This window comes from Bos taurus, chromosome 8, assembly GCF_002263795.3.
Source record: "Bos taurus isolate L1 Dominette 01449 registration number 42190680 breed Hereford chromosome 8, ARS-UCD2.0, whole genome shotgun sequence".
NCBI lineage: Eukaryota > Metazoa > Chordata > Mammalia > Artiodactyla > Bovidae > Bos > Bos taurus.
In genome coordinates this window covers 112,505,287-112,521,927 of record NC_037335.1, presented here as the reverse complement: position 1 = coordinate 112,521,927, position 16,641 = coordinate 112,505,287, and positions in this window count along the sequence as shown.

The window sequence follows — 16,641 nt, the reverse complement described above, 5'->3', positions numbered from 1 at the left end:
TGAGATATGGATGATTTAATTTCAGTTTAGTTTACTTTTATTTATTCTTAATAGTCAATAATGAATATAAATTACCTCTACAAGAAAAAAAAAAGTATGATTCTAGCAAACAGAATCCAGCAACATATTAAAAAGATCATACATCAAAACCAAGTGGGCTTTATCCCAGGGAAACAAGGGTTCTTCAATATCTGCAAGTTAATCAATGTAATACACCACATTAACAAATTGAAAAATAAAAACCATATTGGAAAATACTCTGATGCTGGGAGGGACTGGGGGCAGGAGGAGAAGGGGACGACAGAGGATGAGATGGCTGGATGGCATCACTGACTCGATGGATGTGAGTCTGGGTGAACTCCGGGAGTTGGTGATGGACAGGGAGGCCTGGCGTGCTGCGATTCATGGGGTCACAAAGAGTCGGACACGACTGAGCGACTGATCTGATCTGATCTGATCTCAATAGATGCAGAGAAAGCCTTTGACAAAATTCAACATCCATTTATGATAAAAAAAAAAAAAACCCTCCAGAAAGCAGGAATAGAAGCAACATAGCTCAACATAATAAAAGCTATATATGACAAACCCACAGGAAGCATTATCCTCAATGGTGAAAAATTGAAAGCATTTCCCCTAAAGTCAGGAACAAGACAGGGTGCCCACTCTCACCACTACTATTCAACATAGTTTTGGAAGTTTTGGCCACAGCAATCAGAGAAGAAAAAGAAATAAAAGGAATCCAGATTGGAAAAGAAGAAGTAAAACTCTCACTGTTTGCAGATGACATGATCCTCTACATAGAAAACCCTAAAGACTCCACCAGAAAATACTAGAGCTAATCAATGAATATAGTAAAGTTGCAGGATATAAAATCAACCCACAGAAATCCCTTGCATTCCTATACACTAACAATGAGAACACAGAAAGAAAAATTAAGGAAACAATTCCGTTCACCATTGCAACGAAAAGAATAAAATACTTAGGAATATATCTACCTAAAGAAACAAAAGACCTATATATAGAAAACTATAAAACACTGGTGAAAGGAATCAAAGAGGTCACTAATAGACTGAGAAATATACCATGTAAATGGATCAGAAGAATCAATATAGTGAAAATGAGTATACTACCCAAAGCAATCTATAGAGTCAATGCAATCCCTATTAAGCTACCAATGGTACTTTTCACAGATCAGATCAGATCAGATCAGTCGCTCAGTCGTGTCTGACTCTTTGCGACCCCATGAATCACAGCACGCCAGGCCTCCCTGTCCATCACCAACTCCTGGAGTTCACTCAGACTCACATCCATCGAATCTGTGATGCCATCCAGCCATGTCATCCTCTGTCGTCCCCTTCTCCTCCTGCCCCCAATCCCTCCCAGCATCAGTCTTTTCCAATGAGTCAACTCTTCACATGAGGTGGCCAAAGTACTGGAGTTTCAGCTTTAGCATCATTCCTTCCAAAGAAATCCCAGGGATGATCTCCTTTAGAATGGACTGGTTGGATCTCCTTGCAGTCCAAAGGACTCTCAAGAGTCTTCTCCAACACGACAGTTCAAAAGCATCAATTCTTCGGCGCTCAGCTTTCTTCACAGTCCAACTCTCACATCCATACATGACCACAGGAAAAACCATAGCCTTGACTAGACGAACCTTTGTTGGCAAAGTAATGTCTCTGCTTTTGAATATGCTATCTAGGTTGGTCATAACTTTCCTTCCAAGGAGTAAGCATCTTTTAATTTCATGGCTGCAGTCACCATCTGCAGTGATTTTGGAGTCCCAAAAAATAAGGTCTGACACTGTTTCCACTGTTTCCCCATCTATTTCCCATGAAGTGATGGGACCAGATGCCATGATCTTCGTTTTCTGAATGTTGAGCTTTAAGCCAACTTTTTCACTCTCCACTTTCACTTTCATCAAGAGGCTTTTGAGTTCCTCTTCCCTTTCTGCCATAAGGGTGGTGTCATCTGCATATCTGAGGTTATTGATATTTCTCCCGGCAATCTTGATTCCAGCTTGTGCTTCATCCAGACCAGCATTTCTCATGATGTACTCTGCATATATGTTAAATAAGTAGGGTGACAATATACAGCCTTGACGTACTCCTTTTCCTATTTGGAACCAGTCTTTTGTTCCATGTCCAGTTCTAACTGTTGCTTCCTGACCTGCATACAGGTTTCTCAAGAGGCAGGTCAGGTGGTCTGGTATTCCCATCTCTTTCAGAATTTTCCACAGTTTATTGTGATCCACACAGTCAAAGGCTTTGGCATAGTCAATAAAGCAGAAATAGGTGTTTTTCTGAAACTCTCTTGCTTTTTCGATGATCCAACGGATGTTGGCAATTTGATCTCTGGTTCCTCTGCCTTTTCTAAAACCAGCTTGAACATCAGGAAGTTCACAGTTCACATATTGCTGAAGCCTGGCTTGGAGAATTTTGAACATTACTTTACTAGCGTGTGAGATGAGTGCAATTGTGTGATAGTTTGAGCATTCTTTGGCATTGGCTTTCTACAAATAATTTCACGATTTGTATGGAAATACTAAAAACATTGAATAGCCAAAGCAATCTTGAGAAAGAAGAATGGAACTGGAGGAATCAACCTGCCTGACTTCAGGCTCTACTACAAAGCCACAGTCATCAAGACAGTATGGTACTGGCACAAAGACAGAAATATAGATCAATGGAACAAAATAGAAAGCCCAGTGATAAATCCACGCACCTATGGACACCTTATCTTCAACAAAGGAGGCAAGAATATACAATGGAGAAAAGACAATCTCTTTAACAAGTGGTGCTGGGAAAACTGGTCATCAACTTGTAAAAAAATGAAACTAGAACACTTTCTAACACCGTACACAAAAATAAACTCAAAATGGATTAAAGATCTAAATGTAAGGCCAGAAACTATAAAACTCCTAGAGGAAGACATAGGCAAAACAAATTCCGACATAAATCACAGCAGGATCCTCTATGACCCACCTCCCAGAGTAATGGAAATAAAAGCAAAAATAAACAAATGGCACCTAATTAAAATTAAAAGCTCTTGCACAACAAAGGAAACTATAAGCAAGGTGAAAAAACAGCCTTCAGAATGGGAGAAAATAATGCAAATGAAGCAACTGACAAAGAGTTAATCTCAAAAATATATAAGCAATTCCTACAGCTCAATTCCAGAAAAATAAATGACCCAATCAAAAAATGGGCCAAAGAACTAAACAGAGATTTCTCCAAAGAAGACATACAGATGGCTAACAAACACATGAAAAGATGCTCAACATCACTCATTATCAGAGAAATGCAAATCAAAACCACGATGAGGTACCATTTCACACCAGTCAGAATGGCTGCAATCCAAAAGTCTACAAGCAATAAATGCTGGAGAGGGTGTGGAGAAAAGGGAACCCTCTTACACTGTTGGTGGGAATGCAAACTAGTACAGCCACTATGGAGAACAGTGTGGAGATTCCTTAAAAAACTGGAAATAGAACTGCCTTATGATCCAGCAATCCCACTGCTGGGCATACACACTGAGGAAACCAGAAGGGAAAGAGACACGTGTACCCCAATGTTCATCGCAGCACTGTTTATAATAGCCAGGACATGGAAGCAACCTAGATGTCCATCAGCAGACGAATGGATAAGAAAGCAGTGGTACATATACCCAATGGAGCATTACTCAGCCATTAAAAAGAATACATTTGAATCGGTTCTGATGAGGTGGATGAAACTGGAGCCTATTATACAGAGTGAAGTAAGCCAGGAAGAAAAACACCAATATAGTATACTAACGCATATATACAGAATTTATAAAGATGGTAACGAGGACCCTGTATGTGAGACAGCAAAAGAGACACAGATGTATAGAACAGTCTTTTGGACTCTGTGGGAGAGGGCAAGGGGGGATGATTTGGGAGAATGGCATTGAAACATGTATATTACCATATGTGAAACAAATCGCCAGTCTAGGTTCGATGCATGATACAGAATGCTTAGGGCTGGTGCACTGGGATGACCCAGAGGGATGGGATGCGGAGGGAAATGGGAGGGGGGTTCAGGATGGGGAACACATGTACACCCCTGGCGGATTCATGTCAATGTATGGCAAAACCAGTACAATATTGTAAAGTAATTAGCCTCCAAAAAATAAATTATTTAATTAAATTTAAAAAAGAAAAAAGAAAAAAATTATATTTCTCTTAAAAATATAAACACATATTGCAGTATCGTACATTAATTTTGACACATTGTATCAATTTTTCTAACATTAGAACAAATATTAAAATAACCTGAGTCCTCCCTTCAATATCATAATTTTCTCCTATTTTGTCTAAAGGAATAAAAGTTTAAGGGTCACATTTTAGGACAGGCCAATGTAGATTAACTCACAACTTCCTTTCATATTTGCAATTTGGGTTCAGAATGTCATACTATATTTCTTCTATTTCTTCAGTCTCCCTAGGGATTTGAATTTGACAGAAATCAGGATTTTGGGCTCTCAAGTTTAATTGCTTTTAAAAAATGTATTTTTTTAATTGAAGGACAATTGCTTTATAGAATTTTGGAATCGGTTTGCAGCATCACCCCCAAAATCTCCAGCTGTAACACACAAAGCTTGAGCTTTGCAGAGAAGTCATTCTGCCTTGTCCTGCCTTCCTTCAGGAAGTGTACCAACAGAAGGTTGTCCTGCCTTCCTTCAGGAAGTGTACCAACAGAAGGTTGGTACCTGTCATCTACCTCTCATCAGTAAAATAACAAGCTTCCCTGACCACTGACCTTCAATCCCCTGAGAGGAGTTCAGGGTGAAGATCAGGAATGAGGCCCTCTGTGCTCTGGGAAAAACTGGCAGAACAGTCCTCCAGATTGAAAGATATTTCCAGAAGATGTAGTGAGCCTAATTCTTGCATCTCCTCATATCTAGAAAAGCACTAAAATCCTTCATGGTGATGTCTGCTCCTTGTGACTAGTGGCAGCCTTCTGAAAAAAACAATGTGTTTGATTGTGTGTATTTCCCACTTCACCAAAATCGTGTGTATACTGACCCCTGCCCTGCCTCTCTGGGGCAGTTCCTCAGAGCTTTCTGAAATGCTGTCTCCCACGCTATAGTCCTCATTTTTCCCCATTAAACTTTACTCACAGCTCTCACATCCTGTGCTTTTTCAGTCGACAGCGGGGCATCTGCAGGGTTCACTCATGTCCTGTCGGTGGTCATTTCTTGAGTATTATCAAGTGTAGGATGAGGCCACATGCAGCAGAGGAGCTAGATAGACAGTCCTGCCACAGGGGCAGCTCGGGGCCTGGAGAGGAAGCCAGATACTCACAAGTCCTGCTACTGTGGTCCGTAATTGGTTTGGGGTCCAGGGGAGAATTCCTACATCTGCCAGGAGCTGAGGAGTGGGAGCGAGGTGTCTAGAGGGTGTCCACAGGGTTGGGGAAGGTGCTGCGCCCAGGACCCCATGTTCCAGGGACCCAAGTCTCAGAAAAGAGGTGCTGCCCAGAGGTGGGTGTCCGACTCCTCTCTGTGTGCCTCCAGCCCATGAGGTCAAGGGGACACTCAGCCTCAGGCCTGGGGTCTGAGACTTGGCTGTGACCCCAGGGGGTAGGGGGCCAGTGGGACCCCACCAACAGTGGGGGATGGCTGCCGATTCTTTTCTTCTCTTTTTTTTTTTTCTTAAAGAGACGCTTTTCCCTCTGCGCCAAGAAAACTAGAACTTGTGGTTCTGGAAATAATCACCATCTGCACTTTTAAGGTCTGCACTTCATCAAGCCTGTTATGTTCCCTTTCGTGAAAACTATTAGAAATTTTGCATTTGATGAAAAGTTTAAAAAGTCACTTTAAATGGAAGGGTTTTAATTCACATAATATTTAGGAGTGGAAACTTCCTTGTAAACTTTGGATAGAACTTGGAAAGAATATGGGCTTTTTGGTTTTATAGAATATTCTTCCTTCTTTTAACAGAAGAGGAATTCAGAATCTTCTAGTTTTCAAGATTTTTCAGTATTTTGTGGCTCCAGCGCAAGCAGTGAGGGTGTGCTTCACCCTCAGCCTCAGATGGAGGCTGAGAGGTGAGGAAGGGGGCGGCTCTGTGCTTTAACATAATAAACAAAATGTCGTTCCTAGACTTTGCTCCCTGGGCCTGGTTCTGACAGAGGGGCTGCCTGGGGACAGAAACAAGCCTTTAATTGGGAGCCTCATCGAAAAACTCTCAAGAAACAAATGGTTGCTCACTCCCCATTCTGCCTCCACAAGATTTCGCTTGTTTTGTGCTCAATTTTGGAAGACATGCAGATCTGTAAAAACCAAGTTTCTAAAACGTTTGACAAAGTGTGCATTTCTTGCAAAACTACTGGAAAGGTTACCAAGACAAGCAAAAGCCACTGAGCTCCCTGTGGGCGACTTCTATTTTGTTTTTCCTTCTTTCCTTTTTTTTTAGTATTTTGAAAGTTGTTTGGGCGGGCCGGTTGTTGCATCAGGATACTCCTCTGAGAAGATGGCCGTTAGCTGGCATACAGGGTTGAGGACATGGAGAAGTTTGGTGTTCATGGCATGTTCGCAATGGCAGAACCTTTTCCAGCCAAGCTGTCTCGGGGCACGTGGTGCCAGCCGAGGGGCAGTTGGCAGGCCTGGCTCGCACAGCAGGCAACCTCTGAGGCTAAGGCCCTGTCGTCCCCTCTACCTGTTAAGGATTGGTTTCCTTCAGTCTTTTATAAGAGCTTCAATATTGTTTTTGTCTTTGAAATAATGGAGAAGCCCCAAGTGAAAAAGGCAGGAATCAAACAAAATTGGAGCCGCTCGGAGGTGTCTCCCAAACGCTGTGGCCCAGGTGGCCTTGAGCAGAGCCACTAGCCCTGTCTCAGACGGGATGTGTCCACACGGCACCTTCACGAGGGCCTGAGTGTCTGCGTTTGCTGTTCCAGTTAAAAGTAACACTTCTGGTTCACTGGGAGAAATATTAAATATAAACTCTATGGATTAGGTAGGTAAGAATGTTTGCTCCCTCACAGGGATACAGAGAAATGAAGGTTGTTTTATTTATTGCAACTCTGTTTTATTCCCAGCTCCAGTGGCTCCATGAACCATGGGGCACATGGACTGAAGAGACAGAAAACCACCTCTTATTAGGTTTAGGATTGTGCTAATGGAAGTGACCTCATCCACACCCATGGGTTTATCCCTTCATGAAGAATAAATGAGAACTGCCAAAGCCAAGCTACTAACAAGTCAAAGCAAGGAGTTTGCATCTTCCTCATCCCTGGGGCCCTGGACAATTTCATGGACTCTGGCAGGACGGGGGGGCCCCCCAGTGCTGGGAAGGCAGGCACATCACTGACTCACTCACGCTGGGGGCAGGCAGGAGGCGGGGTCTCGGAGCAACTGCTGAAAGCAGAGAGCCCTTCTTTCTGCACTTCCTAATCTGTGTATTTTCTTTGAAAGACGCCAAGAACGACACAGCTGCATCCTCTTAAGACATTTAAGTCCATGGAAATGAGGGGGCTTTCAAAGTTTAATTATGGAACTAGCTGCAGACACATCTAAATAAGGGGAAATGAGTCTCCTAAAAAAGACCTTCTCTAAAAGGTTGTACAAATGCAAAAATGTGTTCTTCAGACACAGGAAGGCTGGGGTCTGAGGCAAGTGGGCAGCCTCAAGGGTGCATGCGTCCATAGCTTCTCACAGGTGACCAGGAGGGAGGCAGGTCCCTGACTCGGCCAGGAAGAGTCCAGGCAGCAGTGTGACCAGGGGTGTGGACCTCTAGGGGTCACTGGACTCATAAACGACCCCCTGATATGTAGTGGCAGCGCCCCCTTCAAGCATTAGCAGGAGGAGGCAACAACAGAATGTTCTAAACGGAGCTTGACAGAGTTGCCGCTGCTCTGCTGCGAGTCAGTGGTTTTCTGGCCCCTGATTTCTCCAGGGAGATGCTGGGCCCCATCACCGCTGTCCTGAGCAGGAGAGGCCAGGCTGTCTTCCACATGCCATGCTCTTCACTCCTCACCAGGTGTCCATCCAGGGCAGCACATAGCCTGGGAGCACAGAGACTCACGGAGGTGGGTCCCCTCACAGAGAGGTCACGGAGGTGGGTCCCCTCACAGAGAGGTCACGGAGGTGGGTCCCCTCACGGTGAGGTCACGGAGGTGGGTCCCCTCACGGTGAGGTCACGGAGGTGGGTCCCCTCACGGTGAGGTCACGGAGGTGGGTCCTCTCACGGTGAAGTACATGAGTCACCCGATGCCACGATCCTCCCAGAGTCTGGGGAGCCAGAGTCACTCCTCCAAGCTCCTTGGGGGTGGGAAGGGCCCTACTGGTTGTTGACCCCAGCAACTGGCCTAGATCTTTCAGAGACAGATGCACAGCAAACATTCATAAACCCCACGCGTGATCGTGAAGGGGCTGCTTCACGCCAGACAGTTGCTCAGGACTCTGCCTGGCAAGGGCGCGGGGGTGCTGGCTGACACCGGCTACCTCCCGAAGGAGGCCCGGGTACCAGAGTAGGAATTGATACAGCTTTAAATAGTTTTGATTAGTTTGTGCTAGAAATTATAAAACAAAAAATTTAGAAGTGGATTGGAAGCTTGAAATGACTATTGGAAATTCTACCATTAAAAATTCAATACCTGAAATCAATAACTCGATAAACTAGCTAGAAGAGACAATGAAACAGACGTCTAAGAGGTAACACCACGAGCAAAGCACAGAGAGAACCCAGGAGAGACTCAAGAATAAAAAGCAAAAGCAGTCATGGAGCACGTACAAGGCCACTTGTGTTTGTAATCCGGGCTCTGGAAGCCCAGGAAGGATGGATGGAGAGGAGTGAGTATTTAAAAGATGAAAATTACTCAAAACTGATGAAAGACATCAAACCACAGATCCAAGAATCCCATAAACCCCAGTCAGAATAAGCATACAAGAATAAACAATAAAGAGGGCACATCAAAATAATATTCCAAAAAGCAAAGATGAAAAGTCAAGCAGAAAATCTTAAAATTGGTCTTGGAAAGAAAAGACCTTTTCCATTTTTATAAAAGCAGAAACTGAAACTGAGAGTTAACTTTTTAATAGAAGCTAGAAGACAGTCTTCAAAAATCAGATAAATATGGGTGAAAATCCTATAGGCCATGTGGATATGCGTTTCTGAAATAAAGGCAACATAGAAAGGTTATTTAAAAATAGAGGGGGGAATTGAAAGAGTACAAAAAGTTAGAAAAGACTTCTCCGTTGCCAGAGAGACACCGAATTCCAGTAAAAGGAGGTTCAGTTCAGTCGCTCAGTCGTGTCCAACTCTTCACAACCCCGTGGACTGCAGCATGCCAGGCCTCCCTGTCTACCACCAACTCCTGGAGTTTATCCAAACTCATGTCCATTGAGCCAGTGATGCCATCCAGCCATCTCATCCTCTGTCATCCCCTTCTCCTCCTGCCTTCAATCTTTCCCAGCAACAGGGTCTTTTCCAATGAGTCAGTTCTTTGCATCAGGTGGCCAAAGTATTGGAGCTTCAGCTTGAACATCAGTCCTTACGATAAATATTCAGGACTGATCTCCTTTAGGATGGACTGGTTGGATCTCCTTGCAGTCCAAGGGACTGTCAAGAGTCTTCTCCAACACCACAGTTCAAAAGCATCAATTCTTTCTTTATAGTCCAACTCTCACATCCATACATGACCACTGCAAAAACCATAGCCTTGACTAGATGGACCTTTGTTGGCAAAGTAATGTCTCTGCTTTTGAATATGCTATCTAGGTTGGTCATAATTTTCCTTCCAAGGAGTAAGCGTCTTTTAATTTCATGGCTGCAGTCACCATCTGCAGTGATTTTGGAGCCCCAAGAAATAAAATCTGCCACTGTTTCCACATCTATTTGCCAAGAAGTGATAGGACCAGATACCATGATCTTCATTTTCTGAATGTTGAGTTTTAAGCTAGCTTTTTCACTCTCCTCTTTCACTTTCATCAAGAGGCTCTTTAGTTCTTCTTCACTTTCTGCCATCAGGGTGGTGTCATTTGCATATCTGAGGTTATTGATATTTCTCCTGGCAATCTTGATTCCAGGTTGTGCTTCTTCCAGCCCAGTACATTTCTCATGATGTACTCTGCATATGAGTTAAATAAGCAGGGTGACAATATACAGCCTTGAAGTACTCCTTTTTCTATTTGGAACCAGTCTGTTGTTCCATGTCCAGTTCTAACTGTTGCTTCCTGACCTGCATACAGATTTCTCAGGAGGCAGGTCAGGTGGTCTGGTATTCCCATCTCTTTCAGAATTTTCCACAGTTTATTGTGATCCACACAGTCAAAGGCTTTGGCATAGTCAATAAAACATAAATAGATGTTTTTCTGGAACTCTCTTGCTTTTTTGATGATCCAGCAGATGTTGGCAGTTTGATCTCTGGTTCCTCTGCCTTTTCTAAAACATCTGGAAGTTCACGGTTCACGTACTGTTGAAGCCTGGCTTGGAGAATTTTGAGCATTACTTTACTAGAGTGTGAGAAAAGGGGGTTACTTTGAGTTAAATGCTGGAAAGGAAGATGGGAGATTACTTACTACAGAGAATCAGCATTCAAAGTAGAGAGGATCAGAGTGTGTTAAAAAGAAGTGTTTGGATAAAGCTAACAATGCAACAGCAATACAAATCTCTCTGTAAATCAAATGACAGTCTTACATGGACAGAACCGAGAGAGAAAGAGATGAGCCGGTGACCATCTCAAAGCCTGGTGGACACATAAATACAACACGAGTGAGTGAACGTCGCTCAGTCGTGTCCGACTCTTTGTGACCCCATGAACTATACAGTCCACAGTATTCTCCAGGCCAGAATACTGGAGTGGGTATCCTGTCCCTTCTCCAGTGGATCTTTCCAACCCAAGAATTGAACCAGGGTCTCCTGCATTGCGGGCGGATTCTTTACCAACTGAGTTATCAGGGAAGCCAAATATAACACAAAACAGATGACAAAAGTGAGATTAATTTGCCTACATCAGTAAATGTAAACGTGCTCAATGTACCTATTGAAATCCTTTAAATTGGCTAACAGAGAAAACTTCAATGTGACTTTGTATGTAAGAGACACTCTTAAACCAAAAGATTCAAAAAGAAACAACTGAAGGAAGGGTTGGAATAGAGCAGGCTGGAGTCATGACAGCTGTTTCCAACTTCCAGGGCTTTCCACGTGACCAGGACCAGCTCATCACAGACCCCCAGACACACCAGCGCTTGCTGCAGCTCTGCTCTGCTTCGGGGCCTGGGTCCTTGTGTCCAGAACCCCAACTTCCTCCCCATCCTCCCATCCCTAGGGATGTGTCTGCTTCCGAAGCTACTACCTCTGATAGCTCACTGATCTCTTTTCTACTTGTCTAATATGATTTAGCCAATTCCTTAAATTATATTTTCTATCCTAAAATAAAAAAGAAAGCACAAGACATGGTTAAGTAAAGAGTAAAGAAGAAATTAATTACAACACAGAGAGCAGACTAAACCAGAAATACATGTTTGTGAAAAGTCAACAAAATAAGCGAAAATCACAAGCTAACTTAATCAAGAAAATAGGAGAAAGACAAATAAATTAAATTAGAAATGACAAGAGAAAAATAACCATAAATCAGAAGAAAATTTAAAAATCCAAGATACAGCACTTGGTGCAATTTTATACACATAAAACGTAAACACCCAAATAAACTAAAATTCCACTTGATGGTTTTATACATTCGACCACAGTAGAGTCATAACGTTGAAATCAACATCCTCAAAAGAAATTGAGCCAATAAAGAACTCTCCTAGAGAAAGAAAAACATCCAGATAACCTAACAGGCAAATTTCAGAAAACTATAGATTTGATTATAGCACTGCTATCTGAATTATTTTGGAGAACAGGAAAAAAGGGAAACCTCCAAATTACCTTTATTAGGAGTAAAATACTGATTCCAGAAGCAAAGAATGAAACAAAACAAGTATAAATCATTTTCATTTAGTAATAATGATACAAAAAATAAAAGATTTGCAAAAGTGTAAAACAACACACTAAAATGTGGTTCTTCTTTAACACTAACTTTGCATAGAGTGGTCCCTAAACTGCAGGGCTACACCCAAGGTCCTGAGATCCCTGAGACTTTTAAGGGATTCTTGAGGCTGAACTATTTTTAAAATAGTACTCGAGTACATTTTTCCTACTGTGTTGATATTCACACTGATAGAGAAACAAAACCAAGACCAAGCAAAAGCCAGCCACGCGCTGGTGGCCTGGTCTTCGGGGCCACCAGGGACCCTTTGCACAGAAGACGATTTTCCCGCAGACCAGGGCGGGGGCTGGCTTGGGGGAGATTCGGTCACGTTGCTTTCACTGTGACTGTATTTCTAGTGTCATTACATCAGCTCTACCTCAGAGCAGCAGGTGTTAGACCTCAGAGGTTGGGGACCCCTGCTTTGGGGGACCCTCCACTCCAGACAAACACCAGATATTTTCAGAGGGGCTGTGCTGACAACTGAGTGGTGGGCTCTGCTGGTTTGAGAGGAGCTCAGAGTTCGAGGAGCTGACGCCTCACCGCTCCCCAGGCCGCCTCCAGACGCCCCACCACCACCACTCCACCCTCCAAGACGGACTCAGAAGGTGACTGTCCCGGAGGAAAGGCAGCTCCCATTCCTGACCACAGAAAGTCAGACAGAGCTGAGGCTGCAGAGATGCAGCCCTTGTCGTTAGCAAACTTTCTTCCTACCTACAAATTGAAAGCAAAAAAGAATAAAATCATGCAGTTTCTCTGCTCGGTGGGGGCAGCCACAGGAAAGAAGCGTGTGTCTGGGCACCTGACCGCAAAGCTGCGCGCTCCCTGGAGGGAGAGAATTCTCTGGAAGACCAGAAGTGGAGAGGCGACAAATGGAGACATGAGTCGCGGACATTTGCCCCTGGACTTGGTTTTGGGCCCTCTGAATAGTCTTAATAGAGTTAGTAATGATCTGAAAAAGGTGGTAATCAGCTGACTAATGTCATTTCAGCAGAGCTGACCTTCAGAGGGGTCACTCACCCTCGAGAAGGGTGAGGAGGTAAATGGTTCAGGAGAGTATAATCTTCAACGAGAAATTACAAAGCACCCTGTGAAAAGAAAACAGGAGCTCATTTTAAAATAAATAGCTGTAGTCAACTTACAGAATGAAGTGCTAATTTATCTTGGAAACCGTGATCATCGTCAGAGATCTCAGCACGCGTGTTTCTAAGAGGAAAACAAACAAGAAGAAACAGACATGAGCCGCTCTGTTTTCCCTCCCGACTCAGAGGAAAATGAAAACTGTTGTTGATTATCTTTTCTACAGGTTAGTGGTGTGGGTCTAGACCGCCTGGAGGCTTTCGGGTGCAGACCCCCAGGTGCAGACATCCTGGCTTCCAGCTCTTTGGGATGCAGGCCTCACTGGCCAGGATCCCGGGGACCAAGCAGATGCCCAGGCTCACGGTTCCCTAAACATGCAGAAAAGCACCGTTTGGACTGGAGGTGGGACCAGTTTGCCTGGATTTATCCTGTGGTCCATAGTGACTAAACAACAGCAACCACCCAGTGTAGCCATCGCGCTGTGCGGTGCTTAGTCACTGAGTCACGTCCGGCTCTGCGATCCCACGGGCTACAGCCCACCGGACTCCTCTGTCCATGGGGTTCTCTAGGCAAGAACCCTGGAGTGGGTTGCCATGCTCTCCTCCAGGGGGTCTTCCCAACCCAGGGATTGAACCCAGTGTAACTATTACTAGGGTCCTATTTAACTCTTTAGGCGTCCTGATTTGAGTAGAAATTGTATTAATTCAGGAGTTAAGGTTAAGGGCCTGGACGCTGCACCAGCCCCTGGTTCTTCCACCTGCACGTGGGGTGAGGGGTGGGGGTCGCCCCCCTGTGTCTTTCCCGCCTGATAAACTGGCCAGCACGAGACCTCCTGCTGTGGGGTCCCCAACACACGCCTCCCGCCATTGCTCTGTGCAAGGAGAGCCTGCAGCTGCTCTTGTCCCAGGAGCAAACCAGCCGGGGCCCGTTTCTGCCGGGGGCCCTCCTCCTGGTAAAGCCTTTTGTGGGGAGAGAGCTGGGCCAGAGCAGACTGAGACGGCAGAGTCCTTGAATGGACCCTTTCCTTTCCAGCAAATGACCAAGCCACATCATTATTCTGTCACCAGTACCTGAAGGAACCTTGATGTCTACATCCTGCAGGACAGATTCCCCACGTCAGCAGGGCAACACCTGTGGGGAATGCAGTCTCCTAAAAATCGTATTTGTTGCATCGTTCGGAGGTGTCTGGGGAGAGAGAAAAATGGTCCCTAAGGACAAGCAGGCGTCCAGCTTTCACACCGTCCGCTCGCGAAGCCGGACGAGCCCGGGGGACGCCAGGAGCCGGACGGAGTGCAGGGCAGAGGGCAGAGGGGGCTCCCCGGATGCCCAGGGCGTCACTGCAAGAGAGCCAGCTTCTGCCCCGAGAGCCTGCAGGCTCCAGGTCCTCATTCCGCGGCTCTACGCACGTAGGACACAGGCCATTTCCTCATGCTGCCTGACCATCGTCCCATTAAACTGACCATTGTGTTTCATTGTGAATGACCATAGACTTAATGTAAACATACCGTGGGGCATCCCCAGGCACCAACATCGTGTATTTATGGACTTTCCTCAAATCCTTCCAAGTGCAAGAATGTCCATTTCCACAGCCCAGATGCACCGAGTGCAGCAGAGCTAACCCCACACCTTGAAGAGGTGGTACACATTTTAAAAAGCTGGATGTCTTTTATTAGCTATTGAAGTAGAGCAAAATTGTGAAAGCCACTTCATCACTTCAACACAAAGGGCAGTGTCAGATGCAAATGAAACCTCGATTCGCTTGGCTTCTCTACAAGTCTCACAAAGTTAATTTTCCTCTTTCACCAGAATGAAGATCACAATGTCTTCAAGGCTATTTATGTGTTCTTCTTGTCACTGAATGGCTACAAGCGGAATAGCTCCATGGCCCTGGAGGTTACTAGGAAGGTGCTTAAAGTTTTGATTTATTTTGATTTGCACCTTGTAAGGAGCACTCCAGGGTCTGAGGGCATGGCACCCCCCTCCAGTATTCTTGCCTAGAGAATCCCATGGATAGAGGAGCCTGTTGGATTACAGTCCTTAGCGTCCCAAAGAGTCGGACACGCCTGAGCGACAGAGCATGCACACGGGTTTGGGGCTTGAGGTTCAGTCTCCCCAGCTGGGCGGTAGGAGGCACAGCTTCCTGTGGGCACAGGGTCCCCCAGCCCTGGCCCTTCCCACCCTCACCAGCCACACACACGAGTGTTAAGGGCTTGGGGGCCCACAAACATCTGAGGCTAAAATGGAAATCAAATCTGTATTTCTTTTGGTCTGCTCCATCTGAATTCTGTCTTTATTAGATCCAGGATTTGCATTTATGGCCCCATGAAAGGTCATTTTCTATTCCTGGTGATCATTGCTTATTTTCCTTGTTTCAGACGAAAACAAACTAGAAATAAGTTGGTAGGGGAAATGCATTTTGATTCTTTAACAATGTTACATAATAAGATCAATCTTGGATGGTATTTTATTCATTTATACAGAGTCTACTCATTTATAAAGGTCAGATGACATTAACTCAATAGAGACATATTGTAAAATACCCAACAGGAATATTTGATAAAAGAATATCTTTTCAAATTTGTGCTAAGTCACAATTTAAAGCTGAAGACTGTATTTTGCCTTGCTCTAATGTGGGTAGACGTGGTAGTAAGAACATCCCTTGGATATGAAATATATATATTTTTAAGCCGTGGCGATGGTGTGGGAGAACTTTCCTGGGCGGTGCTCTGTGTGACCTTGGTGACAATGCCATGATGGTGGTGCAGACACCACGGTCCTTTCAGTGGAGGAGATCCAGGCCGGACAGTGCTGCCCGCTGCGCCAGCACACACCCGCTTGACTGCCACCTCTGCAGGGAGGACGAGGCCCTGTGATGCAGGAAGCCGGGTTCCCAGGGGGCCGTGGGCCTCCCTACAGCCCCTCCCAGTGCCCTCACTGGGCAGGAGAAAGTAGGAAGCGTGTTGGTCTCTGCTCCAGGAACGGGCTGCATTTCGTGGAGAAATCCCCCAGCCTCCTGGGATTCTCATGATGATGGCCCCTCTACAGGCAGCCAGGGCCATGGTGGAGGCGGCACCACTGTCCCTCGGCTGGTGGCCGGGGCCCACACCCGCCATCGGGGCCAAGCCCTGGTGACAGGTGGCCTGGGGGGGGGGTCAACCTCAGACGAGGAGGGGGCTGCTGCTGACGTCCAGGGGCTTCTTCAGCCAAGGGCAGCCCTCCTCCTGCAGATCTCGGGGCGGCTGAGTCACCTCAGGTTGGAAACTCAGGAATCCTGCCAGGTCCGCTGAGGCTAAATTCCCTGTTTGCTTCCTTTTCCCAGGAAGTGACATTTTCAGCGGCTTCATGTGGTTGGTTCTCCCCAGCACGGTCTCCAGGGGAGAGGCAGCCCCCACCCGCCTGAAGAAAGAGGCTGGCGGGCCTTCAGGCGGAGGGGCGCCCTTCCCCAGACCAGCGGCAGGTGCCTGGACCCCCTCCGGCACCCTCGCCTGCGGGAGGGCGGGGTGGGGGGCGGAGGTGCGGCTGAGCCTCAGCTCTCTGTCCTACATTGTCCGGTTGGCCTGGGGTGGGCGGC